This window comes from Martes martes (genome assembly GCF_963455335.1).
Source record: "Martes martes genome assembly, chromosome: 8".
Taxonomy (NCBI): domain Eukaryota; kingdom Metazoa; phylum Chordata; class Mammalia; order Carnivora; family Mustelidae; genus Martes; species Martes martes.
The window spans coordinates 73426241-73441464 of NC_137895.1; the positions used below are offsets into that span (position 1 = coordinate 73426241).

General features: G+C 38.6%; 1 protein-coding gene across 1 annotated transcript in view; it reads left to right on the forward strand.

The window, feature by feature from the left end:
* The window catches only part of FGD4 (FYVE, RhoGEF and PH domain containing 4), a 202787-nt gene that overhangs the window by 86759 nt on the left and 100804 nt on the right, over positions 1–15224 (forward strand). The gene's annotated exons all lie outside the window — the stretch shown is intronic.

Below are 15224 nucleotides of genomic sequence, written 5' to 3' on the forward strand. Positions count from 1 at the left end.
GAATAGGTAATTAGATGTAGGAATTCAATGAGAAAGAGGTTTTTCCTGGAGTTATAATATGGGAGGTGTCAGTATATTGTATTTATAGCATGTTTTAAAAACTTGGTATAGTTATTTTACCTTTTATAACTTATCTCATAGAATTTTCTTTGGTATTTTCATCTTTTTGAAATCCAAATAAACTTTAGAGTCACTTTGTTAAATTTATTTTCTAAAGTATGTTGGAAATTTTACTACTACACTGTATGGTAATTTGGGGAAACTTGGAGTCTTTAAAATAGATCTTTGTATTCAGCAAAATACTAGGTGTCTTCGTTTCATTTTCCTTCACCCCTTCTGATAAGAATTCATTCTTTTCCCCCCGGGTAGTTCACACAAATTTCTTGATACTATTCCCATGAATTGTATACTTTGCCTTGCCCTTGTTAGTAATTCCCCTTTCATTGGTATTCTGATAGTTTTTGCTGTTCTAAAGGAATTGTATTGATTTATCGGCTAGTTCACTGAGCTTCTGGTACTATAAATAATAGCCTACTTGATTTCTCTGGTTTTTTTTTCAAGATAGAGTCATCATCTGCAAATAATTTAGTCTCTTTCCTTTCAATATTTGTCTCATTTATGTTCTTGCCAGGAAAAGAACTCCTCAATTTAAGATAGGAAGTAACTGTGAAGGCAATTAATACCTCCTTCTAGTCATAACGTGCAAGTTTTGTTTTGTTTTCACCTTAGGCTTATCCTAATTATTTCTTTGCTCTTTTAAAAATTTATTTCTGATGGATTTTTGGAGTACCTGGAGTTTATCTGTTTTAGATTTGTGCATTACTTCTGATAGTTGGTTTTGGTGTGAAGTGGTACTTGGTTTTCAGCCATTTTGCTCCTTCAAGGGCTTAGCCTCTGATTTCTTGAGCTCCACGAGTTGAGGGGAAAGCTGTTTTCCTGCTGACCCAGCATTTAACTTTCATGATTGCAGAAACAAATTAAACCTGTGGGAAGCACCTAACGAAGCGATTTCAATCCCATAATTGAGTAAGGCTCTAATGAAAAGTTTAAATAGCCTTCCTCCTCAACCCCCCAAATCCACAAACACAGTAAAAATGAATGTATACAAGTTATTTTTTTAAATGATTAGGTGCACATTTATAAAACAATTGGTTTTGAAAACTTATTTTCAAACTAAGGTGGTTTAGCAAATTTAAAAGTTGTATTGTTTAAAATAAATCTAAATACATAATAAAATTTAAAAAAATCTAAATACAAAACCAGTTCCACTTCTTATGTGGATTGCAAATCAGAAAACGATTTGCTGATGCAGCTTAGATTTCTAGAATGCTTTATCTTGAATTTTCAAGTTAACTTTCAAGTGTTATTTTCTGTTTGTCAAGTTAAGCTGCTTGTGACCTTTCTCCCTGAATGAGCAGTGGACGCTATCTGAAACGTTAGGACTTTGAACCACCAAGGGTAGATTTGCTGAAAAGCTTTTAATTGGCCTGCATTGCCTTGTTTAAATAGCCAAACACCTGCTAGGCAAGCCCTTGCGCATGTGAGTGGCTATATGTTGCTTCCTTTAGGATTTGCAAGGCTGGAGCACAAAGACAGTGATTGTTACCCAATAAGCTGTAGTCACACACTTCTACCAATCGCCTTAGGAGGGCTGGTTACCATGGAATCCACCATCTGTTCACTCCCCGCTGGAATGTGATTATCCTTGCTGGGCTGGGAACTGGGAAGCGTGTGCTGTGTGAAATTATCTGCAATGGACTGGGTTAATGGGAAGCTAGATTTGGCTCGCTGGAAGAACAAATGAAGGGAGTTTTACTTAAACCATTTGTGACTTCTAATCAAGAGGAAAACATCCAGCTTTTATAAGGTAAGTAACCCCAGTTCTGTGTATCCAGTTTGTACTACATTTGGTGTGGGGCACTATCTCCATGTGGTCCCAGGAACCGGAGCTAGAAGCTCTTCTGGAACACATCTCCAGCATTACACACTTCTCTTGTATTGAATCTGAGCAGCTTAATTATGCCTGTACAATTTTATGTTGATGGAAAAAATGAAAGAGTTGCGTTTTAATCATTTTAAATGCTTTGTGCCTGTGAAATTGTGTTATGACCTCTGAAAGGGGCAAAGAGGCAATCATTTTTAATGGTGTCTGAGAGTGAGTTATACCCATATTCTTTTTGAAATACGCCCATGGCCACAGCGTGTTCTTATGCCTGTTCGTTCAATAAGAAAATGTCTCAGGTCAGGGACATTTGTAGGTTATGGTTTAATTAAGGATTATTCTAGCCCACATGGCTGACCTACCATTACTAGCTCATGTTTTGAAATGCGATGTTGATGCAGTTTTATTTTGCAATGCTTTTGCACAAGTTTCGAGGGCCCTGAGCATGTGGAAACAATGTGACCGTGCTTTACCGGCAGGCATGCAGGCACAGTGATAAGGGCAGGGGCAGCGCTAGGGAGCTCTGTTTCTTTTTCAAGGGCTTCCTTTGTTTTTCTGGTTCAACAGCCCCTTAAAATGTGTGGTGCATATTGTAAGCAGTCGAAGGAGATTTTGGTGCTAACAAATGGATGACTGACATTTTTCTGTGTGGCTAAGAGGTTGGTAGCTCAAACAAGGGACTTCTATGTCCTTTGTAAAGCAGCATTGTATCCCCTTCCCCAAAACAGCGCCCTAAAATATAAAAGTGAAAAACAAAAAGAGTGCTGTCTATACTCCAGATACTCCTTTTGTGTTTTTCTGTCATTTAAACCATAGTACCAAGGGCTCTCTGAGTCTTGCTAGGTCTGCCATTTTTATTTGCTATAGGAAGGGTTGCAAAGAAAAGCTTTTGCTTATGCAGCTGGAGCCCTTCTAATTGTGCTGTTTGGCTGTCACCTTAGACATTGATGTCAGTGGGTCATTGGCTGCCTGGAGAGCTAGAAAAGGTCATTGCTAATAGGCCTTACCTTGTTTGATTTTCTTTTTTTAATGATAGTATAAAATTAGATAGCCTTGTATTGGTCAAGGACTCATGGTCTTACTTCAAGAACAGGATTTGGGGCCTGACTGCTAGTTGTGGGTTCTTGGTATTAACTGTAGTTTACTTTAAAATCCTTACCTTCTTTTGCACTTACTGATCTATATACCTTATTATTATTTGAACTGTTTTTTACTATGAAGAATTAAATTAGGTACATACCTGCTCTAAAAAGCATCTTTTTCAATAATAATGTCTCTCTGCTTGAAATTTTCTTAGCATCTGTAAGAAATTTTAGGCTAATCTTATATTACTGGGGTGAAATTTTCACCCATAAAAACACAAGCATTGTAAGTTTAAGGAGGAAATGAAATAATCAAAAAGCATCCATATTTAGGATGTTCATGTTGCTTTAGTTACCCATTATCTTAAAAACCTGAAAAAGGCTTTGAGTAAATGAGCGTGACGTGTGTGAGCCTCTGTGTGCCTGGGGTGTGGTTGAGCACAACTGCTTGAGCAGTTGAGGTAGGCTGGATCAATCTGTGTATTTCTCAAGTTCTCTAGTGTTTGTGAACTTCTTTACCATTTTTATCATTACTGAATTGAAGTTAAAAGTTTGTGTTTGCTTTCAATGGGTATCCACGTCAGAATTTATCCCGGCATTTTACAGATATTGGCAGGCACTTAGTCATTTATTTTCACTTGTAAGCATATTTATTAATATCACCCTTGACTGAGTTTTCCGAGTAAGAAATAGTGAAGCCACAAGCATATTTAAATGTGTTGAAAACCTCTTCTGTCAACCACGGACATGAAACCTAAGGCTGCTCTTTCAGAAATTAGAGAATAGGACTGGACAGCTGGGACACTCCTGGAGAATTTGAGATCTCTCCCTACCAGCGTACCCGAGGGACGGGAGTGCACGGTCATAGAACTATGTGAGTTCGTTTGAGGGGATATGACTTTGGGACCTGGTGGTTCTTACTGCAGGCGGTGAAGTGTTTGTCTCCATTCATGAACACTGTGGGGAGTGAGACCCAGCATCATATCCACAGTCTTGTAACGAGTTCAGACTGCCCTCTGTTCTTGGGTCTCCTGCCAGGTGTTACTTTCTGATTCTCACTGTCCTTACCTGTAGGTGCTAGATTTTTGTGGTTTCTGAGCCTTCTTCCAACTTTTCAAACTGATGGCATGCTACTTTTCAGTCCTTCAGTACAGCTTAGGATTTTACCAAAAGGCAGGTTTATAATGTTTGTTAACCCTGGTTCAGACTTATTTCTTATGAAACTATTATGTAGATGATGTATTGGAAACTCTGAATAAATAGCTTGTACTAATTCAAACCCGGAATAGTCTGAGTAGACAGCAAATCAGCCCACCACTACTACAGGGCAGGCAAGTGCTTCTGCTGTTTCCTTTGACACATTATACTGGAATGCTGCCTGACTTGATTTACATTTGAACAGGTAGACTGCAGAGGTAATAAATAGCACTTAAATGCTTACATTTTTCTTCCTGTATTTTATTGCCACATTCTTTGTAACTTCTAAACTGAGTCTTTCTCTTTGCTTTGGGAGTACAGATTTCGAATCCCATTTTTTGAAGCTAATGCTTTTGGGCAGCCGTGGTCCATTTGGCCCTTGAGCTGTCTGAGATGATGGAACACTAGGGATTTGATGTGGAGAAGAAACTGCGGATGCTGTCATTGCTGATGCTGTGTTCACATGTCCTTGGTATTGATGCTGTTTGCATGTTACATGACATTTAAAAACAGGTTTATGGAAAATTGCTCTCTTTTACCCTCTCCAACAATTCCATATTGCTCTGTTTTCAAGAAATGCTTACAGTGAATGGATTTTATGCACAAGTAAAATTTTGTGTTTGTGTTACCTACGGGATGCAAAGCCTCTAACGTGTGTGTGTGTGTGTGTGTGAACGATGCAAGCTCACCCAAAATCTATGGCTCAAACATTGAATTTGACAGGATGTTCCTCTGTATGAGTGTGCTGTATTTTTGATTATCAGCAGCTGTGCTGTATTTTTGATTATCAGCGGCTGTTTCTTCTGAGATGCTTCCTCCTCTGTGTTTGTAATTCCTGCTCTGCTTCTGTAGAAGGCAAACTTTGTTAACAATTGGCAATGAATGGGTCTGTGGAAGCTGCAGCCCATTTTGGAACGGTTTTGTGTAGCACGCACATCCTATTCTGGTTCAGTTGCCAACACTTTAGGTTTACAGGTGGCTTGATGGAATTGGGTTGATGGTGTCTAGCAATACCTTATTCTTAGAAAAGTTCCATATTTTACAAATAACCCCCACACTGAGGCTAATTGTTCTTTTGTAACAAATGTGTTGAGTTACTGACTTCCCTTGTAAGGAGCTGTTTTCTTTCCTTCCCTCCTTTGCTTCCTCCTTCTTTGTGTAAATCCTGTGTTCTTTTTACTTTTTCACCAGTTTTCTGGTCCTGAATTCAGATTAATAAGATTATGAGGCAAGGTATGTTTTCCATAAGGCAAACAGATGGAATTTATTGGATTTTTTTAGATCCCTACTATATATTGCTAGATGTTTATTTTCACATAATTTCATATAATTTTCACATATTGTCACCTATTTTGGGGATCTGTCAGGATCATCTTGTTTCACAGCTCTCATTTTACAGAAAAGAATCAGAGACCTATAAAGATTAAGCAGCATATCCAAGGTCACAAAATTGGAGTTGCAGAAATAGCTAATATTGAGTATTGCATGTTGAATGCAAAGATACAGGGTAAAGTCAACTGACTTCCTACACTGAAGCCTTATGTAAAGAGCAGAACATTGGGTTGTCACCATAAAGTCCTACAGGTGCAATTTTCAGTATGTCCAGAGGAAGAACAGCTTTGAAAGCTGGCTCCTCAATAACCAAAGTCATGAGAAAGAGTTTTTAAAAAGCTTAGGCATTTTATTTATTTTTAAAGATTTTATTTATTTGAGAGAGAAACAGGGTGAGAAAGAGAGAGCATGAGCAGGGTGAGGGATAGAAGGAGAGGCAGATTCCCTGCCCAGCAGGGAGCCTGATGCAGGGCTCAATCCTGGTACTCCGAGATCATGACCTGAGCTGAAGGCAGATGTTTAACCCACTCAGTCACCCAGGCACCCAAAGTTTAAGCATTTTTAAAAAAGATTTATTAGAGAGGCGGGAGGGGCAGAGGGAGAGAATCACCAGCAGACTCCCAATGAACATGGAGCCTGAGGCAGAGCTTTATCTCACTACCCCTAGATCATGACCTGAGCCAAAACCAGGAGGTGGACGCTCAACCGACTGAGCCACCCAGGCACCCCAGAAGTTTAGGCAATTAAATGAGAACTAAAACTTTCAAGCCAACTCGATGTTTGTGTTTTTTAGTTTGCATGTTTTCTTCCTTATGTCCGTATCTGTGGTAGAAGTAAAGTGATGATCAGAATGTTGCTTGGTGATTACGGAGCCTAGAGCAGGTGGGGGTAGAGCCCTGGGGAAGGATACCCTGACGGACAAGTACAGTTCCACTTGAGGGCACACTTGTCATCTGGCTAGTGCCTAGTTTATTTTTTTTTTAAATTTTAATAAACATATAATGTATTTTTATCCCCAGGGGTACAGGTCTGTGAATCGCCAGGTTTACACATTTCACAGCACTCATCATAGCACATACCTTCCCCAATGTCCATATCCCCACCACCCTCTGCCTAGTTTATTTCTGATGTGGGCTAATGCATCCTCTTTGAACGTTGCTGGAGACATACAGCCTGTGATTACTGATCTGGCACCCCTTTTCTCAGCTTCCCACCATGCCAGCCACCTGCTTCCCCTTGCCCAGGACCACTCCGTGCTACCTATTGAGACTTTCTTTCTTTGGTATGTTACAGTCGTCAGTGTTAACTTTGCATTCACTCATCAAACATTTATTGAACGTTTACTCTCTACTGGGCAGTATTGTAGGTGTGGAGGGTAGGGCACAGAACACAAAGAAAAAGGACTTAGAAGTATATAGTAGAAGGGGGAGACAGTACACAAATAAATGAAGACTGTTAATTTCAAATAGTAGTGACAAAAACCCGTGATGTATTGAGGGATTTGAGGGCAGCAAATTTCAGATTGGTTAACTAGGAAGTGCTTATGTGGGAGGTCTCATAAAGCTGAGACACAAATGATAAGAAGCCAGCATGAGCCAGTGGAGTGGTTGGGGAGGCTGCTATTGCCACTTCATTCAGGAGGAAATTAAGGAGCGCCTATGGGGATCATACTGTGTTCAGTTAGTACTTCAAAAGCACACTGCGTGTTGTCTCTACTTCAGGACTTACTACTGAATATATGCTCTCTTCCCAAGTCAGAGTTTAGTGGGCTAGCATGGGAAAGGCATTCAGTACAGTGGTTTAGAGCACAGGCAGTCTAGACTCCGACTGCCCACCTGGAAGTCTAGGCTTGTTATTCTAGGCAAGTTACTTAACCCCTCTCAACCTGCATTCCCATTGTTAGAATTTATGGGGTTATCATGGACACTGAAGGAGGTAATATTCAAACCCCCTGTTAGCTGCTAAAGATGATGGTGATAGTTGTGATGTTCTCTAGGGGGCATGGGTGAATAATCCCATGAATGTTGAAATATTTGCTCCTGTTTGGCAGTGAAAGACTGGAAGTACTTTTAGCCTTCTCTCTATAGGGTAAGTTTTTCTTTGATCTCTCCCATCAGTTTCACCCCTCACTTCCTTTCATTCATCTCACACATTCATTTATTCAACAAACACTTTTGTTTTAAAACTACATCGAGGTATGAGTGATGTGCAAAAAGCCATACATACTTGACATATACAACTTGATGAGGTTTGGAGATAAGTATACACTTGTGAAATCCTTTCCACCATCTCTGCCTCCAAAAGGACGGTTTTTTTTTTTTTTTAATTTTATTTATTTATTTGAGAGAGAGTGAGAGAGAGCATGAGAAGGGAGAGGGTCAGAGGGAGAAGCAGACTCCCCATGGAGCTGGGAGCCCGATGTGGGACTTGATCCCGGGACTCCAGGATCATGACCTGAGCTGAAGGCAGTCGCTTAACCAACTGAGCCACCCAGGCGCCCCAAAAGGACATTTTTTGCACATTCATCTGCCCTTGCTAGCTTCTGGATGAAGGACTTAATTAGACGTTGTCTGTGCTCACAGGTGCTCAGTTAACTATCTGCTCATCAGGCAGTTGCATTCACTGTGGTTGGTGACTGAGGACGTGCAGGGCACTGAGGAGCAGGTGATTGACCATACAGGTAAAGTGGGCTGGGAATTCTAGCCTGAGGCAACAAGAGCAGGGAGGCTTGAGCTGGCCTGGCGAGTGCAAGCCTCCCTGGCCTGGCGAGTGCAAGTAGCTGAGTGCAGAACCTGAACTAAGGCAGGCTTGGGATTCGAGAGTGCAGAACTTGGCTTGTGTAGATGTTTTTACTATCCTGTAAAGAATGAGGAACATTAAATATTCTGAGACTAGATTTCCAGTTTTGTAGTCTAGAAAGATAACTGGCAGCATAAATGATGGAAACCCTGGAAGGAATAATATCCTAGGCAGCATAAAAATCTTCTTTTGCATCTTTATTGTCTTCTTCATCCACAGGGAGGTAGAGTTTCTCTTCTCTTATCACCACCACAATACAGTCGTCCTATCTTACTCTTGATATTTAGATTCCAACGTCAGCACATAAAGTAAAACTTGTATAGAGCCCCCCCCCCAAAAAAAAGTCCTTGAGAATTTTCTTAGGAAGGCATTGCTTTGGAGATCAATTGTTTCATTGAGTTTGGCCTGGTGTTTTGTTTTATTTTGTTTTGTTTTGTTCCTAGCGTTGGAAGAGAGATTGCTACTGCTTTGTTTTGGGCACGAGATGGAATATTGACTTTGCTTGCATTTCAGGGCTGTTCTGCATGAAATATTAAGGAGAGACGGGTTCATGATTTCTAGTTCATGCCTATGACAAGGCGCAGGAGCATTGTTTGCCTCAACAACTTAAACTATAGCTGCCGTGTTTGTGCTGCTCATGTATAGCCGTTTTCTATGTCTGCAAAGCACATTAGTTCAAGCAAGTTTAAATGCACCTACAGCACAATTGCCGCTGTTGCATTAGTATTAACTTTTAGTGTTTTCTGTGTCAAACAATGCAAAGTGTATTCATCATCTCATTTAATGTTTAATAAACATGTGAGATGAGTGGGACTTATCCTCGTTTGAACAAATTAATCTTGCTATGAGATGTATATTGTTCTCAGGTTAAACAATAGTTAAGTGATAAACTGGGATTAAAACCCCATTCACTCTGGCTTTAATCCTATATTCTGAGCTTCTATGCTGAATTTTCTTTAATTAGAAAACCATTGCATTAACATAGGCAGAAACAAAACAAAACAAAAAATAAAAAACCTTCCTCCAAAGCTAGGAAACTTTAAAGACTGCAGTAGCTGAAGGGGTAGAGAAATCATAAGATTCCAAAGAAATGAAGAGAGAATTGAGTTTTACTGTCTTTAAGAAGACCATAGGTAGTTAGTAATTGTCAAAGAACATGAACAGTTATTTCAAAAAGGAAGAAATGCAAATGAGTCATAGATGAGAAGAAAGTTTTCTATAGCTGGCAATCAAAGAAATACACAAAATAAATATTCTTTTATTACACTGGCAAAGATTTCCTGAATGGTTATATTTTGGTTTGGCACCCTTACTTACTTCAGGTGACGGTGTAAATTGATATAATTTTTTGGAAAACAATTTGATAGTATGTATTACCTTAATCCAAAAACATTTTTGCAGGGGATAGAAGAATACCCTGTAACTTAAAAGAAAAGAGAGATGTATAGAAACAATTTTAAAAAATTATCTTCTGGAGTCAAAGGACAGTACACCCATTCAGGCCTCACAGGAGCCTGGAGCCAAGGCAGTTACATTCTCTCTGTCCCTCAGACCAGCCTCTTCTGTATCTCTGTGTGGGTGGCAGAAAACAGGGTCACTCCAAATCTCAGTCACACCACTTCCTAGTCCCAGTGCCCAGCAGAAACAAAAGTCCCAACTACTTATACTTGGAGAGAAACTCTGATGGCGAAGCATTGGTCGGCACTTACCATGATCGCATCAGATGTGGCCACAGAACACAGAGGTCATTTGTCTTATCTACCTACTCAGAATGTCCTGTGAAGCAGAAACTCTTTGAAAGGAAATAGAGTAGGCAAATACGAGAACACACCTGGTACATGTATCATGAGCTCTAAAAATATTCATGTCCTTTGATCCCACAGTCCCAATTTTAGAAATCTACCAGTAGTAAGTTATCTAGTGATCCAGTAAATGATTTATCACATCAGGTGCTCCAGTGGAATGGAGAGAAGTGGGAAACTATGGATATGTTCCATAATAGGGAAATAGCTACATGAATTATGACTTAGTCATGAGATTATATGTTACACAAATATTAAAAATAGGTTTTCAAAAAATATAGAAAGTGCTTAGAATGAAATGTAGTATGCATACATGTCATTTACACTGTACTGTTACATTTTATATAATACATACAAAAAAAATTAGAGGGAATTAACGCCAAACACCAGTTACTACTAGATTTTCAAATCCCTTTTGTCATTTACAACTTGTTTGTAGATTTTATTTATTTATTTATTTTTAAAGATTTTGTTTTTAAGTAATCACTATACCCAATGTGGGGCTCAAACTCCCAACCCCAAGATCAAGAGTTGCATGCTATATCAACTGAGCCAGCCAGGCTCCCCTTGTCTGTAAATTTTAAGTGATTAACAATGGCCTTAGAGTAATCTTAAAATTAAAAAATAAACTAATATAAAATGACTCAAATTATAATCTGGTAGAGAAGATAAACCTGCCCTAATTAAATAATAGTAACTGACATAACCTCATATGTATTTTTGTGTTATGGATTGTATAAGAAAAGCTTAAGGATGGGTTTCCTAATAATTAGACTCTTTATAAGTAGAATGGTGTATTTAAGAGCTACTTTGCTATCACTCGTGGTCTTCAAATAGAAATGAGACAAGCCCTTACAAGAACTGTGGAGAAGATTCATCTGTCATGTACGAAGAATTAGATGGCATCTAAAGTCCTTTTTGACCCTAATGTTCTGTTAGAGAAACAGGTTTACTGTGGCAATTGTTTAAAAAAAAAAAAAAAGTTAGGAGAAGATACACAAGGCAAGTAGCTTTTGTGAAAGAAATGTGAAGTTCTTATAGGGGAGATGTCACAATCTGTAGGATTAATCAGGAAGCAATGAATTTGAGTCCTATCCTGAAGGGTGTGATAGTCAGGGATTGGATTATGTGATGAAAGTCATTTTAAGGTCGGCTAATGGTTGATGCTGAGGCAGATTTTGGATTTGGCCATTTATGGGTAAGGATAGTAACCAAATTGGTTTGCCAAATTGGAGAAGGATTTTCCTTGTTCATTTTCTACTGAGATGAGTGAAGTGGTACAAAACTTAAACTGAACAAGAGCAAAGTCAAGCCAGTCTGCTTGTTTGTGGCCTTAACCATATTCTGAGAAGAAAACTCCAGGATGATAGGCCACGATTTTTGGTGGGTTTGTTAAATTATGGCAGTAATACATTAATAGCTATGCTGTAAATTCAACCTGCTTGTTTAACTCTCGGACATTAAAATTTTTTGAAACTACACACAACTACATAGGAACGAAGGACCTTTAATTGTGTGTGTGTGTGTATGTGTGTGTGTTGGGGGTGGGGGAGTCGTCTTTTTGCCGAAGTAAAGTCATACTGAGTGCATGTTCTTTCTATTCATTAGAAAACAGTGTAGGTCCTTAAAGAGTAAGCTGATCCCAGGGCTGACACTTGGTGTAGCATTTTCTGTAAAGCTGATTTTCCCAATTTAAAAAATTGGAATAGGCATAAAATTATTGCTGTAAAATGATTAATAATCTAGCTCTTCCTTGATTTATTTTTCTGCTTTCTGATTATTGCATACATTGAGTCTCTTCTGTGATGATTAACAACGTCTAGGCCAGATCTTTTTTTTTTTTTTTTAAGATTTTATTTATTTATTTATTTAATAGAGTTCACAAGCAGGCAGAGAGGCAGGCAGAGAGACAGGGGGAAGCAGGTTCCCCGCTGAGCAGAGATAGGCCAGTTCCTATGAGTACATCTTCAACTCATGGTCATGACCACTTGGAAAGCTCTAAGGTATAGAGTGTTTATGATTTTGAGCTCATGTAGCTTCAGCCTTCAGCTACCTGATGGAGTTACAGCATTTGGCACTCCTTTTCCAAATTAGCGCCCAGTCCCTCATTAGAGTTAGTCACCGCCTTTTTGTCATAGAATATTGTCAAAGTAGTGTCTTTTCTCAGAAGAACCAGCTCTGTACCTGGTATACTAGCCACTGGCTAATTCAATAGTTTGACTACCTCAAATGCACAATTGCTTTGAAAAAGGCTGTTTTAATACCTATATTTATGTAAAATGTCTAAAATCTATCCAAGCATGGAATTAGTTTGTTACATATATTTTAGTAGTAAAATATTGAAGCAGTGTGAATGTTGAGGCAAGAAATGGTTATATGTTGTACGTTTTTGTTTTTAAACAACAAAAAAATTTTAGTGTTAACTGCACTCCTTCAAGACACTGCTCAACTACCAGTCTTCCAGTTAACCTTTCTTTCCAGTTGCATTCCTCTCCTCTGAGTTCCCGAAGCACTCTGTGGTTCTGTCTGTTATCAACATATTTTGCAATTGGCTGTTATCTTGTCTCTCTACCTAACTGGATTGATTTCCCGAGGCCAGGAACTATTTTACTCATCTTCAATACCCAGCTTTTGGCTCCTCACAGAACCCATGCTTACACTTAGATCCCCGAACTGAACTAAGACAAATGAAAAAATGTAAAGCAATTTACCCAAATTACCAGCAATAGTTGTGTGTTGCCATTTCAAAGATTGGAAGATAAGGCTCAGTTGATATAGCATGCAACTCTTGATCTTGGGGTTGGGAGTTTGAGCCCCACATTGGGTGTAGTGATTACTTAAAAACAAAATCTTTTAAAAAAAGAAACTAAAAAAAAATCTACAAATAAGTTGTAAATGACAAAATCCCCATAGGATTGGAAGAGTAACTGCCTCACCCAGCTCCTGTATTTCTTCTTCCGAAAGAGCCCTTCCCCAGAAAAGAGAACGAAGCAAATCCTCCTCAAATCTCTGATGGTTCTGGATCCATTATTGTCTCTTCGTGATTACACTGGGTGCTGGTGGAGGCCATGGATTTTGTTGATCAAATTTATTCATATAGTTGGCTAAAGACCAGCAACCGGAAAATGCTAGATAAAGCATCTGATGAAGGAATGAGGAGAAGAATGAGTCATACCCAGAAATCTTCAAAATATTTGAAGAATCACTGGTTTTTCTGCCCTATGGAATTTTAGGTACGGTTGGTTAAAAAGACCAAGGTTGTGTTAATCATATGTAATTGTGATGATTACAGATCTTAGATAATGTATTGGGATTCTGACAATACTTGGTGACAAGTCATCGTAAACATCAGGTTTATAGGTTATTAATGGCACAATACTTCAATGAATTGTCAGACCAAAGACCTCTTTGTCTTTTCTTTTACAAGAAAACATAAATGTTCCACATTTACTAACCCTGTTAGAGAAGTGTATCAGTACATATTTAACAAGTTCTTACATAGCAGATATATTTGAAAAAATAAGCAAACCTGTCCTTCTGAGGTAAAGGTAACAGTTGAGTGAGTGAGAAAGTAGCTGCAGTCAGCAGAGGGAAAAGTGCATTATGGACAAAACATTTTTGAAAGGACTGTTTGGAAATGTTTCCATTATTGTGTCATCACCAAAATAGATATGTGTATCTTTTTTAAAAATTTCCTTTAACAAACTATTTCTGCATACACATTTAAACTTAAATACAAGATCTTTTTTAGCTGTTTTAGAATCTTTGAGATAGTTATAGTAGATTTTAGACCAAAGAAAAAAAAAGGTAACACTTTCTAAGACATCAAGGCAGATGGAAATACACTAGAATTTCAAGGAAAACTTTTGCATAATTGAAAGATGGGATTTAAAAATGTATATCATGATTTAGTGAGTGCAGCCAGTGTTGTACTTCTCCCCTTTAGAACAATGAATCTTCCTCTGCTAGGGGCAGTCATCAAAACCACCTATGGAAGTAAACCAACTTAGATCTGCTAAGTTGTATCATCAACGGCTATATCATCAAATATTTAACCAAGATTTAAAAAAAAACAAAGCAGATTAAATCACACTGATCCCTCAAAAATAGTATTTTATCTTTACCTCATCTTACCTTAAGTTTAATTTTTGTATTTTACAGTATGCATTTTAGTGCATAATACTTGTGTTTAATGCATTTAACTTACGCACATACCGATGGATACATCCACACTTGAAGGTGCATTGCCTAGTTTTCACACTGAGAGGGAGGTGCCATCATAATGTTTGGATGTCACTGTCCTAACAAGCCCTTCTTGACCTCCCTAACCCCATGGCAGTCACTGGGCCGCCCTCAGATGTGTCAGTCACCATTCTACTTGTCTGCTCTCCCTTTGACTCCTTGGAGGAGGCGACCATTCAATGAGATTGTATTAAGCGTCTGATCTAGTGTGCAGAGGGCCTATAGACACGAACAGGATAGTCATGGTCCTTTTTCTCCGGAAGCTTTGAGAATGGCAGGAAAGACAAATGCTGAACAAGGACACTCTATGAACTTTCATTTAATTACAGTTGTAAATGAGTATTCAAAGGAGACCTACAGGGGATAGTGAGACCTAATCATACGAAAGACCTTAAGGCCATAGGAACTGAAAAGAATAGTGTGGTCGAAGGCGTATGAGATGCCATTGAAAGTGATGGTGCAGACTTCTCTAAAAAATTCCCAGGTACTTAGCAGCCTGCCATGTTATACTGTATTAAGCCCCATGTAAGGGCTCAAAAATTCCTTGTGAATAAACGGATAAAACAATTTCAGAACAAACCTCGAACTGATGGCTCAAAATTTTATTTGATCTGCACAGTATTTTTTAGTTATTTTGTGTTTTTGAAATTTTAAAAAAATCCAGAGTCTAGGTTGCCATAAGTAACTCTAATTCATACTGTTTTAGACTGGTATCCTTACCCATTTGTGTTATGTGCCTAGATGCGAGATCCATTTGCCTTTCTGCCCTGTGTGGAGAATAAAGATTACGCCACACTCCACAGACAGGGAGCTGTTGACTAATAGATT